The following is a 19956-nucleotide window of genomic DNA, read 5'->3' as shown; positions in this document are numbered from 1 at the left end:
AGGGGCCACTCCTCCTTTCTTCGTGTACCTCATTTGATGTGTGGATTATGTTTTGGGTATTCCAGTTTTCTAGGTTAATATCCACTTATTAGTGAGTGCATACCATGATTCACCTTTTGAGTCAGGGTTACCTCACTTAGTATGATGTTCTCTAGCTCCATTCATTTGCCTAAGAATTTCATGAATTCATTGTTTCTAATGGCTGAATAGTACTCCATTGTGTAGATATACCACATTTTTTGCATCCACTCTTCTGTTGAGGGATACCTGGGTTCTTTCCAGCATCTATCAATTATAAATAGGGCTGCTATGAACATAGTAGAGCATGTATCCTTATTACATGATGGGGAATCCTCTGGGTATATGTCCGGGAGTGGTATAGCAGGATCTTCTGGAAGTGAGGTGCCCAGTTTTCGGAGGAACTGCCAGACTGCTTTCCAGAGTGGTTGTACCAATTTGCAACCCCACCAGCAGTGGAGGAGTGTTCCTCTTTCTCCACATCCTCGCCAACACCTGCTGTCTCCTGAGTTTTTAATCTTAGCCATTCTGACTGGTGTAAGGTGAAATCTCAGGGTTGTTTTGATTTGCATTTCCCTAATGACTAATGAAGTTGAGCATTTTTTAAGATGCTTCTCTGCCATCCGAAGTTCTTCAGTTGAGAATTCTTTGTTTAACTGTTTGGTTTTCTGGAGTCTAACTTCTTGAGTTCTCTATATACATTGGATATTAGCCCTCTATCTGATGTAGGATTGGTGAAGATCTTTTCCCAATTTGTTGGTTGCCGATTTGTCCTCTTGATGGTGTCCTTTGCCTTACAGAAACTTTGTAATTTTATGAGGTGCCATTTGTCAATTCTTGCTCTTAGAGCATACACTATTGGTGTTCTGTTCAGAAACTTTCTCCCTGTACTGATGTCCTCAAGGGTCTTCCCCAGTTTCTTTTCTATTAGCTTTAGAGTGTCTGGCTTTATGTGGAGGTCCTTGATCAATTTGGATTTGAGCTTAGTACAAGGAGACAAGGATGGATCAATTCGCATTCTTCTGCATGCTGACCTCCAGTTGAACCAGCACCATTTGTTGAAAAGGCTATCTTTTTTCCATTGGATGTTTTCAGCCTCTTTGTCGAGGATCAAGTGGCCATAGGTGTGTGGGTTCATTTCTGGATCTTCAATCCTGTTCCATTGATCCTCCTGCCTGTCACTGTACCAATACCATGCAGTTTTTAACATTATTGCTCTGTAGTATTGCTTGAGGTCAGGGATACTGATGCCCCCAGAATTTCTTTTGTTGCTGAGAAATGTTTTAGCTATCCTGGGTTTTTTGTTATTCCAGATGAATTTGATAATTGCTCTTTCTAACTCTGTGAAGAATTGAGTTGAGATTTTGATGGGTATTGCATTGAATCTGTATATTGCTTTTGGCAAAATGGCCATTTTAACTATATTGATTCTACCGATCCATGAGCATGGGAGGTTTTCCCATTTTTTGAGGTCTTCTTCCATTTCCTTCTTCAGAGTCTTGAAGTTCTTGTCATACAGATCTTTCACATATTTGGTAAGAGTCACCCCAAGATACTTTATACTGTTTGTGGCTATTGTGAAGGGGGTCATTTCCCTAATTTCTTTCTCAGCCTGCTTATCCTTTGAGTATAGGAAGGCCACTGATTTGCTTGAGTTGATTTTATAACCTGCCACTTTGCTGAAGTTGTTTATCAGCTGTAGGAGTTCTCTAGTGGAGTTTTTTGGGTCACTTAGGTAGACTATCATGTCATCTGCAAATAATGATAGTTTGACTTCTTCCTTTCCAATTTGTATCCCTTTGACCTCCTTATGTTGTCGAATTGCCCGAGCTAGTACCTCAAGTACAATATTGAAAAGATAAGGAGAAAGGGGGCAGCACTGTCTAGTCCCTGATTTTAGTGGGATTGCTTCAAGTTTCTCTCCATTTAGTTTGATGCTGGCTACCGGTTTGCTGTATAGTGCTTTTACTATGTTTAGGTATGGGCCTTGAATTCCTGTTCTTTCCAAGACTTTAAGAATGAAAGGATGCTGAATTTTGTCAAATGCTTTTTCAGCATCCAATGAAATGACCATGTGGTTTTTTTCTTTGAGTTTGTTTATGTAGTGGATTGCATTGATGGATTTCCGTATATTGAACCAACCCTGCATCCCTGGGATAAAGCCTACTTGATCATGGTGGATGATCGTTTTGATGTGTTCTTGGATTCGGTTGGCAAGAATTTTATTGAGTATTTTTGCATTGATGTTCATAAGGGAAATTGGTCTGAATTTCCAATTTGTGTGGTTTTGGTATCAGCGTAATTGTGGCTTCGTAGAAGGAATTGGGTAGTGTTCCTTCTGTTTCTATTTTGTGGAATAGTTTGAAGAGTATTGGTGCTAACTCTTCTTTGAAGGTCTGGTAGAATTCTGCACTGAAACCATCTGGTCCTGTGCTTTTTTTTGGTTGGAAGACTTTCTATGACTCCTTCTATTTCTTTAGGCGTTATGGGACTGTTTATATGATCTATTTGTTCCTGATTTAATTTTGGTATTTGGTATCTGTCAAGGAAATTGTCCATTTCCTCCAGATTCTCCAGTTGTGTTGAGTATAGGCTCTTGTAATAGGATCTGATGATTTTTTGGATTTCCTCAGTTTCTCTTGTTATATCTCCCTTTTCATTTCTAAGTTTGTTAATTTGGATACTTTCTCTGTGCCCTTGGTCAGTCTGGCTAAGGGTTTATCTATCTTGTTGATTTTCTCAAAGAACCAGCTCCTGGTTTTATTGATTCGTATGGTTTGTATGGTTCTCTTTGTTTCTACTTGATTGATTTCGGCCCTGAGTTTGATGATTTCCTGCCTTCTACTCCTCCTGGGTGAAATAGCTTCTTTTTGTTCCAGGGCTTTCAGGTGTGTCATTAAGCTGGTAATGTATGCTCTCTCCATTTTCTTTTTGGAGGCACTCAGGGCTATGAGTTTTCCTCTTAGCACTGCTTTCATTGTGTCCTATAGATTTGGGTATGTTGTGTCTTCATTTTCATTGTGTTCTAAAAAGTCTTTAATTTCTTTCTTTATTTCTTCCTTGACCAAGGTATCATTGAGTAGAATATTGTTCAGTTTCCACGTGTATGTGGGTTTTCTGTTGTTTTTGTTGCTATTGAAGACCACTTTTACTCCATAGTGACCTGATAGGAGGCATGGGATTAGTTTGATCTTCTTATATTTGTTGAGGTCTGTCTTGTGACCAATTATATGGTTGATTTTGGAGAAGGTACCATGAGGTGCTGAGAAAAAGGTATATTCTTTTGCTTTAGGATAGAATGTTCTATATATATCTGTTAAATCTAGTTGGTCCAAAGCTTCAATTAGTTTCATTGTGTCCCTGTTTAGTTTCTGTTTTCCTGATCGGTCCATTGAGGAACGTGCAGTGTTGAAGTCACCCACAATTATTGTGTTAGGTTCAATGTGTGCTTTGAGCTTTATTAAAGTTTCTTTTACGAAAGAGGGTGCCCTTGCATTTGGAGCATAGATGTTCAGGATTGAGAATTCTTCTTGTTGTATTTTTCCTTTGACCAGCAAGAAGTGTCCCTCAGAGTCTCTTCTGATGACTTTGGGTTGAAAGTCAATTTTATCTGATATTAAAATGGCTACTCCAGCTTGTTTCCTGAGACCATTTGCTTGTAAAATTGTCTTCCAGCCTTTTACTCTAAGGTAGTGTTTGTCTTTGACCCTTAGGTGTGTTTCCTGTAAGCAGCAAAATGTAGGGTCCTGTTTATGTATCCAGTCAGTTAGTCTATGTCTTTTTATTGGGGCATTGAGTCCATTGATGTTAAGAAATATTAAGGAATAGTGATTGTTACTTCCTGTCATTTTTGACGTTATTTTTTTAAATTTGATTGATTAACTTCTTTTGGGTTTGATGAAAGGTTACTATCTTGCTTTTTCCAGGGTGAAGTTTCCCTCCTTGTATTGGTGTTTTCCTCCTATTATCCTTTGTAGGGCTGGGTTTGTGGATAGATATTGGGTAAACTTGGTTTTGTCATGGAATATCTTAGTTTCTCCATCTACGGTGATTGAGAGTTTTGGTGGATATAGTAGTTTTGGCTGGCATTTGTGTTCTCTTAGAGTCTGCATGAGATCTGCCCAGGATCTTCTAGCCTTCATAGTCTCAGGTGAAAAGTCTGCTGTGATTCTGATAGGTCTTCCTTTATATGTTATTTGGCCTTTTTCTCTTACTGCCTTTAATATTCTTTCTTTGTTTAGTACATTTGGTGTTTTGATTATTATGTGACAGGAAGTTCTGGTCCAGTCTGTTTGGAGTTCTGTAGGCTTCTTGTATATTCATGGGCATCTCTCTCTGTAGGTTAGGGAAGTTTTCTTCCATAATTTTATTGAAGATATTTGCTGGCCCTTTAAGTTGTAAATCTTCACTCTCATCTATGCCTATAATCCTTAGGTTTGGTCTTCTCATTTTGTCCTGGATTTCCTGGATATTTTGGGTTACAAGCTTTTTGCACTTTGCATTTTCTTTAACTGTTGAGTCCATGGTTTCTATGGTATCTTTAGCATCTGAGATTCTTTCTTCTATCTCTTGTATTCTGTTGTTGATATTTGCATCTATGCTCCCTGATTTCTTCCCAAGGCTTTCTATCTCCAAAGTTGTCTCCCTTTGAGTTTTCTTAGTTGTTTCTACTTCTGATTTTAGATCCTGGATGGTTTTGCTTAGCTCATTCACTTGATTGTTTGTGCTTTCCTTTAATTCTTTAAGAGATTTTTGTGTTTCCTCTTTCATGACCTCAGCCTGTTGACCAAAGTTCTCCTCTATTTCTTTAAGTGTTTTTTTGCGTTTCCTCAGTATTGGCTTTTGTATTCTCCTGGATTTCTTTCAATGATTTTTGTGTTTCCCTTTCAAGGGCTTCTAACTTTTGATCCATTTTCTCCTGAATTTCTTTAAGTATGTCCTTCATGTGTTCCTGTACCAGCATCATGACCAGTGATTTTAAATCCAAATCTTGTTTTACTGGTGTGATGGGGTATCCAGGACATGCTGGTAAAGGAGAATTGGGTTCAGATGTTGCCATATTGTCTTGATTTCTGTTAGTGATGTTCCTGCGTTTGCCTTTTGCCATCTAGTTCTCACTGGTGTTAGTTGGTCTTGTCAATGCTGGACTCACCAGTGCAAGCTGCTCCTTCCCAGGTGGCCTCTGGTGCACAGTTTACCTCCTGCACTGCCTGGAGACAGGGTGCTGTTGCCCAGGCTGTTCAGATTCCAAAGCAGACACCTGAAGGCTCCCGCTGGGGCCTGCTGGATTCACCGGAGCACACCGACTTTTCCCGGCTGGCCGCCCGGAAGCCCCTCTTGCCTCTTGCAGGACTTGGAGATGTGGTGTTGTCGCCCAGGCTGATCTGGATCTGGAAGCGAAGAGGTCTGAGGGCTACCGCCAGAGGCCTCCGGACTGGAGCCTAAGCTCTGTGCCACAGGAGCAAGCTGTGCTGTGAGCTCCCAGACTGCCTCTGGGCATAGAATTATATTCTATTTCCTCTTCCTTGAAAGATTTCCCTCCCCCATGCATGGTCCCTTACTCACTACCTAACCTCTGTAGATACTCGAAATGAAACATATGTATCTAAAGCATAAGATCTGACATTTGTGCTGTGTTTGTCTTTGTGGGTCTGAATTACCCCACTCAGGATTATTGTTTCATTGATTTACTTGCAAATGTCATAATTTCATTTTTCTTAAGCATTGACTAATATAACTAATTGTGTGGACCAGTGGTTCTCAAACTGTGGGTTGCGACCTCTTTGAGGGTTGAACTACCTTTTACCAGGGGTCACCCATGAGCATTGGAAAGCACAGATATTTACATTGTGGTTCTTAACAGTAGCAACATTACAGTTATGAAGTAGCAACACAATGCTTTTATGGTTGGGGCTCACCACAACATCAGGAAGTGTATTAAAGGGTCACAGCATTCGGAAGGTTGAGAGCCACGGGTGTTGATGTACTGTGTTTTCATTAGGTATTCATCAGCTGATGGACGTCTATCTAGACTTCTAGACTGTTTCTGATTTTGGACTATTATGAATAGAGCAGCATGAATGTGGATGACAGCTTCACACCTTTTCTTTTTTTAGTATTTAAGCTTTTTTTTTGATTTATTAGATATTTGATTTATTTACATTTCAAAGTTATTCCCTTTCCTTGTTTATCCTCCTCTGAAAACCCCCTATCCAATCCCCCCCCCATCACCACCTCCCACTCCCACTCTCCTGACCAGGCATTCCCCTACACTGGGGCATTGCACCTTCATAGGACCAATGGCCTCTCCTCTCATTGATGTCCAAAAAGACCATCGTCTGCTACATATGTAGCTGGAGTCATGGGTCCCTCCAAGTGTACTCTTTGGTTGGTGGTTTTGTCCTTGGGATCTCTTGGGGCACTGGTTGGTTCATATTGTTGTTCCTCCTATGGAGCTGCAAACTCCTTTAGCTCCTTTGGTCCTTTCTCTAGCTCCTCCATTGTGGACCCTGTGTTCAGTCCATTGGTTGGCTGTGAGCCATGGGTGTTTTGATCCCTCTTCTAAGGAGGACCAAAGTATCCACACTTTGATTTTCCTTCTTCTTGAGCTTCATGTGGTGGCTTCATATCTTAATACTGCTTTATTGGTACTTTAGGATTGGTTGAGATTTTTAAAGTACAAACTTTTGGAAGACAGATTTTTTTTAGTTCATTTTAATGAGCATTTGTAAGTTGGATGAGCCAGATAATCTTTCTTCTTTGTACAGTAAACAACTCTGAATCAAAATAATGTGTAGAAACTGAAAAAGACTCACAAGCACCTTACATGGCCAAGGCAAGGGCAGTATTAGGTCATCTTGCTTCAAAAGAAAGATGAAGCAGACGGTGTGTAATTAATGACGGTTAAGGTCTCTTGAAGTTCCTAATTATTTATTATTATTTAAACCTATTTCATATATCAATGTCTTCAGTATTTGGAATCAGTGATATTTAGGGCAAAAATAAGTTGTATCCCTACTACAATGAAACAGTTCCAAATCCCAGTGGGTCTTCAGGCTGGGAGTGAGCTAACTCAAATGAGAAACAAGAGCCAGTGAATCAGGTGGGACTTGCTTATTGGAGAGCATGCCTACACACACACACACACACACACACACACACACACACACACACACACACACACGCACGTAGAATCGTGCTTAAACTGGCCTACACTGCTTTACATTAAAATTTGTTTATATTAAAAAAAAAACCAAAAACCCAAAATATTGGCCTGCTTTTGTCATGGTTGTCACCTAATCCACCACGAAAAATCATAGTATAATTTCATTTCCCCCCGGGCTTAGCGCTTCAGAAGCCAGCTCTAAGTAAAAGAAACAAATGTTCTTTTAAGTATACCTGCATGCAAATGGGATACAGAGGCGGCTGGTCCTTTTACATAATAAATTAGAAGTTCTTTCTTTTTTTTTTTTTTAGTGGGATAGATGTGCAGATTAATAAACCCAGACTAGGTGTATGGATATACAGAATCAATGCTCGTCTGGTTAGAGATGACAAAGAGCTTCTTGCTTGAGTGCTTTGCAGCCTAATTCAATAAGACAAAATGAAAGGCAAATGCTTGAGGAGCTGAAGTGAGGCTCTTTATGAAAATATTAAAATCTCTATAGAAAGAAGTCACATGTCCTCCTCGGAGTCTGTTCCCAACATCACAATGCAATGTGTGGGTCTTTGTGTGCATGTGTGTGTGTGTGTGTGTGTGTGTATAAATCAAAGCACTTTGTGATTTATTTTAAACAAAGCAACCTAAAGGAACCATTTTGAGTTTCAAATCTCCTCTTTGGTCTTTAACTGCAAAGTAAAATGCTGAAATAGAAACTAATTTTGGCCCCCTATCAATTTGCAAAACCAAAGTCTGAGTTCAAACCGAGCAGGCAGCATCGTGAAAAGCTATTTACAGTCGCAGCCGTCTCTCATTCCGTCAATTTGGTTCTCAGTCATTGCTAGGATTTCATGTTTCTCCTGCATCTCCCAAGACAGTTTCTGCCTTGAGTAGAGAATATCAATAACTCACACGTCCTCTAGGAAGCGTCCCTGGGACAATCACAATGTTTCTTCCCTTCAGATGCTTTTATTTCTTTTAATGACTAGGGTAAGACAGCAAAAATTATTCGTTTTGGGAAACATGGAAACCAGCAAAACAATGATGTCTGAGTAAGAGTCTAATTTTGTTCCGTGTGTGTGTGTGTGTGTGTGTGTGTGTGTGTGTGGTCAACTAGAAGGCATAGAAAAAAAGAATCAAAAAGAATCAGTCTCTCTTCTTGGATTTCATAAATCCATGGTGATGTAGCATGCATTTAAAAAGGAAGCAGAGGGGCAATAAACAGGGACAGAACTCTGGAGATAGAGGAGGCAAACTGTAGTGGATAAATTACAGCCTGTGTGCTTGTGGATGGACAGCTCTGAATCTCATCTAAACACCATCAGGAGACAAATGGGTCATCTCTATCTGAATCCCTAATTTCCTTGAATTCTGTAAAATGAGACTAAGGAACCTTGCTCTTCTGACCTTATAGGGAGGATAAAATATAGAATGGAATGTGTGCACACCCCAGTGTTAGAACACTGCACAAATACACAAGTGTAGTATTACTTCCCCAAACTGCTTAGGACTAGATGTATTTCAGGTACTGGGGAATGGAACCCAAGGACAAACATGAAGTTCAGTTTTGCATTTGCTATACCTGAAATGGCAGAAGGTAATTTCATATACTACTTTAAGCTGTCTTTTGTCACCTGAGGTCAGGTTTGGAATTTTCTACTTGCAGTGTCACATGGGTGCTCAAAATGGTTTACTTTTTGGAGCATTTTGGGTTAGAGATACTTAACCTGAAATATGTTATAAAATTATTAGAGTAGATATGGATTTCTCCAATGTGTAAAACAGTCTGGGAATTCTGTCCAGAAAATCCTACAGTGTCTGCAATCAAGAGAATTCTTACCTTCCAGTTGTTCATTTCATGGTGTAAAATATGTGTGCATTTACAGCTCTAGGTATTTGTGTGAATATTTATGTTTTTTTCCTTTTCCCCATTTTAATAATACCCTGTGTCTTTTTCTCAGGCTAATTCTTACTTGAGAACTGGATTCAGATTACCCTCTGTCTTAGTTAGTGTTCTATCACTGTGAAGAGACACCATGACCATGGCAACTTTTATAAAGGCAAACATTTAATTGGGGCTGGCTTATAATTCAGAGGTTTTTGTTTACTTTTATCATAACAGGAAGCTATGGCTGTACTCAAACAAATATAGTGCTGGAGAGGCAGTTGAGAGTTCTATATCCAGATCAGCAGGCAGCAGGAAGAGAGAGCAGCTCGGGGCCTGGCTTGAGCATTTTGAACTTCAGAGTTGACCCTCAGTTACACACTTCCTCCAACAAGGCCACACCCACTCCAAGGCCACAGCCACTTCAACAAGGCTACACCTCCTAATAGTGCTACTTCACTCCTAATGGGCTTATGGAGACCACTTTCTTTCAAACCTCCACACCTTCTTCAAGAAGTTCCCCTCCAATAAATGTTGTCTGTATAGGAAGAGTTCTTGGTCATGATGTCTGTTCACAGGAGTAAAGCCCTAAGACAGTTGGGTTGGAGGGGTGGCCCAGCAGTTGTGGGAAGCTGTACTGAGCTATTCAGATTTAATGCTTACTCATGGTTCTAAGGTGGTGGCTGCTAAAATATGAGAACAATTAACTAGAGCCTTCCCCATGAACTGTCAGTGTGAGAAGAGTGCGAGTTCCTGCCCTAACCTCGGAATGTTCCTAACTCCAGGTGTCCTTACCGGATGACCTCCTCGCTTCCTGCTTTGATCGCTAGGGGTGTCTCCGCCCTTCCCTCCTTTGTTCTTGTGTGAAGCTCAATTCCTTCTCTGTAAGTCTTAAAACCCGTTCATCTTTCTGACATTAAATGAGGCCTTGACACAACCCAGACTGACTTTGCCTTTCTTAGCGTGCTTGGCCCCTTTCTCTCTTCCCCCCATTTTTGACCCTCAGGTAGTGCCTCTTCAGGACCCTGGAATAACTGGACCTGCTGGACGGGTCAAGCAGTCAAGGTTCCTCTTGGAGTGGACCTGAGCTCAGTTCCCTTGCACCCATATTGGGCAGCTCACAAACATCTGTAACTCCCTGATGTTTTCGCAGGGCCTACTGAAGCACCAGCACTTGTAGGCTCATATCCCCATTCATATGATTAAAGAGACACAACTGTTTTTAAAAAAGAAGCTGTGAGAGACACCTCCATGCACCCCCCTTCCTCATGTTTTTCTTGGGTTAAAGCTAAAGGGGAATGCAACAGAGACAGGATGGTGTGTGATGTAAGCACCTGGTGGCCTTTGGGTTGGTTCCTAGAAAGCCATGTTCATTTGCTGCCTTTCGTCATGACTTGTAAAGTGACCAGGGGTCGAGTCACTTTACTTCTTTACTTCTTTTCTTCTTTTCTTTGTGTTACACATGGTAGAAGAATATGGTGATGTCACATTCCCCTGTATCTCATCAGACAAGTTGATGTCAATGTGCTAACTGCTTTTAGCAGTCTATGAGCCCACATGCATATATATATAAGCAGCAGATGCAATGGTCATGGACTTTTGGTATGGCTGCCAATCTATTTTTCCTTTTGTGCATTGTTCTTTTATATCTCTATTGTTATTTTAAATATTGCTATCATATGTAACAAATACTATTTGAAGACATTTAAAAAAAAAGTTCCCTTCCATATGCAGTGAGGAGTTCATGTCCCTTTTAGAGCTCTTTTATAAAACTCTTTGTGTTTATCTCAGGTTGTGTTTTCTTTGTCTTCTATTTATTTTTTCTGGATTTTTTTCTACTAGGTTATACACACCTTGAGAGTAAACTTTTTCTTAAGAGTTTTTGACTTAAAGTCTACAAAAGCATTTTTACTCTAAAAGGACCTCAAAAAATTTTGTTGCATTAACAATGCCTACAAAAATGAAACTGTCCCTGTATTAAAATAGTGGCTCTCATTAGGTGCATCTAGTGCTATACTAAGGTGAGATTTTCTTTAGGCAATGCAGTAGGTAGAGTGGTTTTTTTTTTTAATACATGTTCAATTCCTTACTATTGCCACCTCTGTGTTGTATAACATGGTGAAAGGGACTTTGCTGAATAAAGGTCTGAAAAAGGCAGATGAGCCCACATTATCCAAGTGAGTCTGTTGTAGGCACATAAGCCATCAAACCAGGTGTCTCAGGCTGGATGCAGAAGACATCAACACGGTCTAGAGTAAGGGATGCACTTGATTGCTCCCTATCGCCTAAGATATGGAAGGCTACATGTCAGGACTGAATAGGGAACTAAGAGAAGTTCCTTTCTGACTGTCCTGAAGAAAGTGGAAGCTTCAGCCCTACAATTGCCAGGAGAAGAATCTCTTAAGTATGTGAATGAGCCCAGAAGCATCTTCACAGAGCCTGTAGACAAGAGACTATGTTGCCTGGTGTCTTTATTTCAATCTTGGGATGCCCATGGACAAAGGACCTGGTTTAGTCAACTTGAACAGTGAGATAATGAATTTGCATTGCCAGAAACATTAAATTTGCAGCCATCAAAATTTGTGGTGTCAGAGATACTAAAATTGTAACGACAAACACATGGATTAATTTTCTAGCTTCAAAAGATTAGAATTTTGGAAACCTGTCAGAAAGACGTAAAAGAATAGATCTATAACAGCATGTGAGAATCCCTAGAGAAGAAGCCCTGGAGGAGGCCCCCAGGCTGGCTTCCCTGGAACAGTATCCCAACAATGGAGAGATCACAGTACTGCTGAAGCTGTTGTCCCAGCTAAGACAGAGGGACCAGTATCCCAGTTCCCAGGAGTCTCCATGATTTGAAGCACATTGTAAATTTGATTTGTTCAGGGTGGGGGATGGCAGTGCGCTCAGAGAACTAGTCTGGAATTTGGTTTTTGGATCTCAGAACTCTCATATTTCCCTGTTAATTCCTGACTCCTCTGGAAATGTCCTGTCTCATCCTGAGTCCTGCCAAGTCAGTTCTATAGGCATGGTTCTTTCTAGCTTGGAAGTTCTGGGGAGCGTCTCTTTGTCTCTGGCTTTCTGAACTTGCAGGAAGGCATGCTTCACAGCTGTTTTTGTTTTTCGTTGTGCTGCTTCCCAAACGGGTCCTTTGCTTTACATTTTTCAGCTCTGAACATTTTCCATTCATCATCATCATCATCATCATCATTGTTATTATTATTGTTATTATCTTTGATAATTTCATCCTATCTCTCTTTTCTGTTTTTAATTTGGGACATCCCTATCAATAAGATGTTGAATTCTTACATTAATTACTTAATTTTCTCTCTTAGCTATTTTGTTTGTAAATTTCTTCCAGACTAACTTCTGATCTTTCTATTCAACTTTCAAAGTTTCTGGTGTCGTCTAGAAAAGAAAACATCTTTTTTACTACATGGGCTTCTTCACTGTAAATAGCAATGTGTACTTGCTCCTTGGATACACTGTCTTCTGTTTCTCTAAGGATGTTTGAGCTTGCTTTTTCTTTTTTCCATATTCATTTATTCTATATTCTCAAACTTCCATCTTGTCCCTTTGTTTTCAACCCTCTTAGGCATGTTACATACATGCTATAGACATGTTACAGGCATGCTACAGACATGTTATAGACATGTTACAGTCATGATGTTACAGGCATGTTACAGACATGTTATAGACATGTTACAGACATGTTACAGATTTTCTATCAGTATATTGTCCAGGCTGAGCAGAGTGGGAAGAGCATCTAGGGATCTCCCAGCTCATCATCCTGACTTTTGTCAACCTTCTGGGGCTTCATCCATACCTCTTACTCCTTCAGAATACAGTGCTTTCAGCGATTTCCCAATCTTTCCAGATTTAGAGGCAAGGCAGGTGTTCTTCCCATTGGATTTCTCCATATCTTATCTGTATCTGTATCCATATTCGTATCTGTATCCTCATCCCTATGTATTTGTATCCGCATCTGTATCTGTTTCAAAGTCCCAGTAGATACTTTGTTTCTGGGTTCCTTTGGTCACTGCTCTTCTACCTTCTGTGGACTTTCATCTGTTCTTCTGTTCTGTTTCATTTTGAAGATTTGTATCTTTCCTATTCCTTTACTAGGTTACTATTCCTATTTGTTACTATTACTATTTGAGGAGGGAAGGAATTAACTCATGTATACAACTGTCCATGTTAACTACAAGGGTACTGACCCCATTTCTTGTGCATGAAATGAGGGGTTACAGCAAATAAACTCAGGCATTTTTCTCTTCAGAAAGTCTTTACTTCGCTCCTGTCTGTAGTTTAGATTTACTGTAATTCCCAGCTGATCATAGTCCCGTTCTCCATCACTTATCTCACTCCCAGAATAGTAGTGATTATTTTTGCTTTTGTTGTTTCGAATCTTTTCAAGCGAGAGACCCGCAGCGTAGCAAATTATATCTTGTGTACAAATTAGAGTAAACTCAGAAACACAGGTGACTTTTGTTCGTCTCTGCATCACAAAGACCTTTTCAATGCACCTGATGGATTGTGAACAGAACTCCACAAGCAGATGCGAGCTACTGGGATGCGGCTGATGGTAATTTGGGTACCACAGACTTATCACGCTGTGTTCTTTGTCAGATGAAAAGAAGCCTTTCAACATTTGCTCTTTCTGGATTTTTTTTTCAAAAGGAAGATGATAGCAATATTGAAATTAGAAAGAAGTTTTGTTGCGGTGAATCAAAAAGAATGGTCTCGGTCAATAAAAGACGTGTTGGTTAAAGTGTTTCTCACGGTTTGACCTTAAATGTCCCCCAAAGGCACTGACACTAGACAGGTGGTGGCCACACTGGGTGCTACTGGCACATAGTAGACCTTTTGAAAGGTAGGACTTGAGGGAAGGCAGCTGCAGGTGTGCACTTGAAGTGAATTTTGAGGCTCCATCCCTTTTCCCTCTTATGGTTGGTCTTAGATGCTGTGAAGATGCTGCTGGGCACCTCTGCCTCCATTCTCCACCCTGTCATTGGTCCAAGCCAATGGGACCCAAGAACCTTGGATGGGAATCTCTAAAGCCATGAACCCAGTGGAATTTTTCTCCCTCAAAGTTGTTTATTTCCAGTGTTTTCCTCAGTGAGAGTAATCTGACTAACACAGTAATAGAGGCTGGAGGCCGGAGGCTGTCACTTGTCTCCAGGGGCCTTTGATGCATTTAGGTAGTGGACATGGAAAAGAGAAGCACTGTGTTTCTCTCTGGGGAGCGATGACACGGCTTAACATTTTATATGTTCACTCCCAGGGTCTGACACAGTCACAATTACTGCTGTTAATGAATAGTTCATGTGTGTTCTTTTTTGGCTAGTGCCCATGAAATAATGATCACGGAAGATGGCAGGCTTTACAATATTTAAAATGAAAATATCTGACACTCTCAGAGTTTGATGATGTCCACTGCATGTGGTATTTGTTGTCTCAAGGACATGTGGAGGGACAATAGATTCCTTTGAAAAGTTGTCATCAGGGAAATGCAAATCAAAACAAGCCTGAGATTTCACCTCATATCAGTCAGAATGGTTAAGACCAAAAACTCAGGAGACAGGAGATGCTGGAGAGGATGTGGAGAAAGAGGAACACTCCTCCACTGCTGGTGGGATTGCAAACTAGTACAACCACTCTGGAAATCAGTCTGGTGGTTCCTCAGAAAACTGGGCATGATACTACCGGAGAACCCCATTATACCACTCCTGGGCATATACCCAGAGGATTCTCCAGCACGTAATAAGGACACATGCTCCACTATGTTCATAGCAACCCTATTTATAATAGTCAGAATCTGGAAAGAACCCCGATGTCCCTCAATGGAGGAATGGATACAGAAAATGTGGTATATTTACACTATGCAGGAGTCCTAATATAATCAATGGACCTTATTAAATGTTTAAAGAGAAAGCAATGAACTGAATCAATTATTTGACAACTTAAGGGTAAGTGGTGGCTTACTCTTAAAAGCATTTCATTGAATTTGTGTTTTTGACAATTTCATATGTGTATATAGTGCTTTCTGAATATTGCCACGCAACCCAATCTTATCTCCTGCCAGTCACTGTCTCTTGTCACTTCCCCCAAGTCCCTGCCTCACATCCACATTCCTTTGATAAACACCCCTTTCATTTGGAATTAGTTCTCTATTTAAGGATATGTAACCTGTTGGGAATGGCTATTTTTAAAACATGGTTATAATCATTGCCAAATATTGTTGGTTAAGTACTTCTTAGGCTCTCTTTCCAGAACTGCAATTTTGCTCAGGCATGGAATAGCCATTATGTTGAGGGAACTTGGGCTCCTAACTTTAACAGCTGACTTCTGAGTAGCCATAAGCAACCATGATCTCATGCCAGCACTTGATCTTAAGCAACCACTTCTTATGTTAGCAGTGGACTTTGAGCAGAGCGTGGAATGTAGATTGGATTGGCAAAATAGGAGGGGAAGGCTTGGGGTTGCTTTGGGGGAGCTTAATTTTGTTCCAGAAGAAGCATCCAGCAAAAGGCTTTGCTGTATGTGGCTCTGACCGTAACTGGCACAGCTGCAACCATTTCCTATCTACAAGAGGACGTTCTGTTCTTGAGTCTTGATGAAGATGTCAAAGAGGATGAAGTGAACCTGGGACTCAGAAAGTCTCTAAGCTGCTGAATTGCTAACCCTGAGGATGGCCCCATCCTGGGATTTGTATTCTAAGGGACAGCAAATTTCTTCTTTGTGTCATCATTTTGAGTTAGCTTTTCAGATCTTTATAGCTAGAATGATCTGAACCTTAGCTTTTTGATTTTTGTTTTTAGTCAATGAAGCATTTCTTTATGTTAAAAAATATTTTAAAAAAAAACCCTGGCTTTTAAACTCTTTGAAAAATATCATTTATTATTGTTGGGGTTTTGTCTAAGCTCCACCCCACACCTACCTGGCAATAGCCAGGTATGCCCCGCTCCAGAGATCTGGCCCACTATAAGAGGGGCTACTTGCCCCTCCTCTTTCTCTTTGCTCTCCGCTCTCCCACATATTCTCACCTCTCTGCCCCTGGGGCTCTTCCCCGCCCCCCTCCACGTGGTCATGGCCGGCCTCCACTCCCTCCCCCCCCCTCTCTCTCTCCCACTAACTCCCATCCCCTATTCTGAATAAACTCTCTTCTATACCATGTCTGTGTGTGTGTGGTCCCTCAGGGGCAGAGATGCCCAGGCAAGGGCCCGCCTGGACACCTTCCCCCACGCCGCCTAGCCACACTCACCTAACCCCTATACCCCCCACCTTTAAGCCCCTTCATCATCCTGCTGAATCCTTCAATTATTCCTACCTGTGGTCATCCTATCATATACTATAGCACACCAGAACCTTACACTTCTATGTAACTATACCTTAGTACTTGTCATAGTTTGAATAGGAACGGCCCCTAGAGAAGCATGTGTTTGAATGCTTGGCCCATAGGGAATGGCACTATTAGGAGGCATGGCCTTGAAGGAGTATGGGTGTGGCTTTATTGGAGAAAGTGTGCCACTGTGGGGGTGGGCTTAGCAGATCGTCAAGGTGTACCCAGTACGGCACACAGCCTTTTGTGGCTGCCTGAAGATCAAGAAGTAGAAGTCTCAGCTCCTTCTCCAGCACCGTGTCTGCCTACATGCCGCCATGTTTCCCAGCATGATGATAATGGACTAAATCTCTGAAGCTGTAAGCCAGCACCAACTAAAAGTTTTTCTTTGTAGGAGTTGCCACAGTCATGGTGTCTCTTCATAGCAATAGAACCCTAAATAAGAAAGTACCTATCGGTTAAACGTTTCTATTTTCTCCTCCACTCTCCCAAGCAACCACCATTAACTGTCAATCTCTCTAAGATGAGCTTGTCTTAGCTTCCCCACATAAGTGGGGGCAAGTGGTACTTGTCTATTTTAAATACTTTGACTTTTTATGAAAAGATTTTTCTCTTGAACTTTCTTTAAACATGAGAAAAGTTTGATATGAAAAATGAAACTACATCAAAGAACTATAGGGTATTCTGGGGGCAGGAAGGACCCCTGGTGATTGGGCCCAGGATCGGGGTCTCTACAGAAGATGATCGAAGTGCTAGGTAGTAGATATTCAGCTGGCTAACCTGACCCTGACCCACCGGGAACAGTATCATATATTGATATATATTACTTTAAGGAGAGATCTGTGAAATGGGAACCTGACAGGTCCTCAGTCTCAGAACCCAGGGGGTGGAAGGCAAGACTGTACTTGGTATCTGCTCCATCTCTGCATCCTTTGGTGACTCATTTATCTGTGGTACTGCTGTTTATGGCAAAGTCAGTACCTGTCATGTGATTAGTGGGATGAAGACACAGTATACTGAGATGAGTCCTTACTATAGGCTTCATGCTGGTTGTCTGGGTATTACACACAAGTTCAAGATGAGTGGTCCTGCCTGACATATCATTCTCTGGGACACAGGATGGAACTGGACTCAAGCTCTTGACTTGAGGTACATTCAGTACTCAGAGCTCTTGCCTGGGGGTTATGAAGATCAGCGTGTTGAGAATATCATTCTGTCTCTTTCAGCAGTACCTGTAGAAAGGGGAGGGGGTTGCCATGGTCACCATCAGTGAACAGTACCTCTCACGTACTGTTTTTTTTCTTCTGTTAATAAATTGTCTTTGTGAAAACAAAAATGCAAATATTAAAGAATTGTAGAACACCAGCCTGAAAGGGATTTTAAATTATTCAAAAACCACTTATTTGCTGAGAAAGTCAGCATTGTACTCAGGATGCTAGATGTAGCAGAAAACAAGAGAGCTTGTCCCTGCTCATTTTGAACTTAAGAGTCTAGTGGAATATAGAGAATATTTGGTTCCATCTTAATATTATACAGGCAGGGATGAGTTTTAGATCTCTCCATGTTGCCATGAAATTTTTTTGTGTGTGTCAATAAGAGAGGAAGGCTCTTGTTTGAAGAGTGACTGCATGTGAAATTATTTTTGCTATTAAGCTGCAACCTGCTTCTTTTCCTGTTGAGGACCTGAAGGTTTTTGGCTACTCAGAGAGCTGAATTTCTGTGCACAACAGGAAGAGAAGCATTTGAAATTGCAATGGGCTTTCCACACTCACTGACGTGGGTCAACTCAGATCTAACTGACAGTGAACGGAAAATATTTGGAAAGGTTTCCTCTGCAATCAAACATGCCATACTTATTTTTTGACCATTACTTCTTAAACGATATTAAACTACAGAGCATTAATATTGTATTAGCCATGTAGACTATACAGATAGAGGTGTTTTAAATTATGTGGGAAGATGTGCGTAAGTTAGATGTAAAGCCTTTATTATCTTGTATAAGGAACTTGTGCTTGGTAGGTTCTGTTGTCTGGGGATGCTGGCGTTTAAGAACCAGACTCATTTGGATACTGCGGGGCTGATCATATGAGCGTATATGAAAGAACAAGTTGTCCAGATGCTGGTGGGAACCAGAGTGTGTGTGTGGGAGAGTGAGAGGTCCCCCGTGTGACAGTGGCCAGGGGACTTTCAAGAGGAGATGTGATGAAGCTTTTGCTGTCTTATACAGGAATGTAACTTCTTGGCAGTGACCTAGAAAACTTCAGCAAAAGTTTTGCAGCACATCACAGGCTTTGCTCCCTTGACACCCGAGTGGGGAATCTGAGGAGATAAAGGGGTGACCTCAAGGCACGAATTGAGAGAGCAGAGAGAACGGAGATTCACAGAAGCAGGAAGCAAGAGAGGATTCAGCAGAGCTCAGAAGATGGCGTCCATGCTCCTATCTTCCTCTCAGGAATTTTGCAGGGATCTTGGGGAGGAGGACTCTGGATTAACTGCTGGATGTGGAACAGGAGTTGGCCTCTGCAACCATCATTTTGCCATTTTAAGGTGGCTGTAGGGCTCATCAGAGTAAGAATTATTCCATTGTTTGGGTATTGCTTCTTGATAGTGGGGCCATTCATCCTTTCTTGATAAAGTTCTTATTGGGAGGTACTTAGAAATAAGTATGCAGTTAATATTTATTAAGCAAGTCCTTTGGATAGGGCAAGACTAATAACTATTTGTATTATTTCTCTGCTTGTCAAAGAGAAGCACCTTACACGTCTGCCCTCCACTGCCTCTCCCAGGAGATTTAGTTTTTTAATCAATGAGGAACTGACTTTGAGATAGGGAAACAAGAAGCTGGGAGAGGCCATCTAGGACAAGACTTAAAATATCAGGGGACGATAGGCAAGGGATAAAAAATAGGTTCACACACAGGGAGGGGAGACAGACCAAATCTTTTATGAGTTGATCTTGAAAGCATTTGGAAGCTTGAGGAGAGAGAAGTGAATCTTCTCTTTCAGAGAGAATATGATGCATATGAATTTTCATATGCATACACAAATAAGATATTTATGTGGATAAAAGTGGCAGGAAAAGTCATTTTTATAAGCCAGTTTTGTTGGGTTTTATGAATGAGAGCTCTCTGGATGATTTTCAGAGGATTTTAGTAAGAATAGAAGTCGCTTCATGGTAATTGTCTTAGTTTGGGTTTTACTGCTGTGAACAGACACTATGACCAAGGCAAGTTTTATAAAGGACAATATTTAACTGGGGCTGGCTTACAGGTTCAGAGTTTGTCCATGATCATCATGGCAGGAAGCACTGCAGTGTTCAGGCAAGCATGGCCCTGGAGGAGCTGAGAATTCTGCATCCTCATTCAAAGGAAGCCAGGAGCAGACTGTTTGCAGGCAGCTAGGAGAGAGGTCTCAAGGGCCACCCCTACAGTGACACACTTCCTCCAATAAAGCCACACATCCTAATAGTGCCAAGCATATTCAAACAACCACAGTAATCTTTGGTTGAATCTCTCTGAATAAGATCCCAGACATGGGCTACCTTCTAGGTGAG

The sequence above is a fragment of the Apodemus sylvaticus genome, chromosome 20 (assembly GCF_947179515.1).
Source record: "Apodemus sylvaticus chromosome 20, mApoSyl1.1, whole genome shotgun sequence".
NCBI classification, from domain to species: Eukaryota; Metazoa; Chordata; class Mammalia; order Rodentia; family Muridae; genus Apodemus; species Apodemus sylvaticus.
This window is presented reverse-complemented; position numbering follows the sequence as displayed.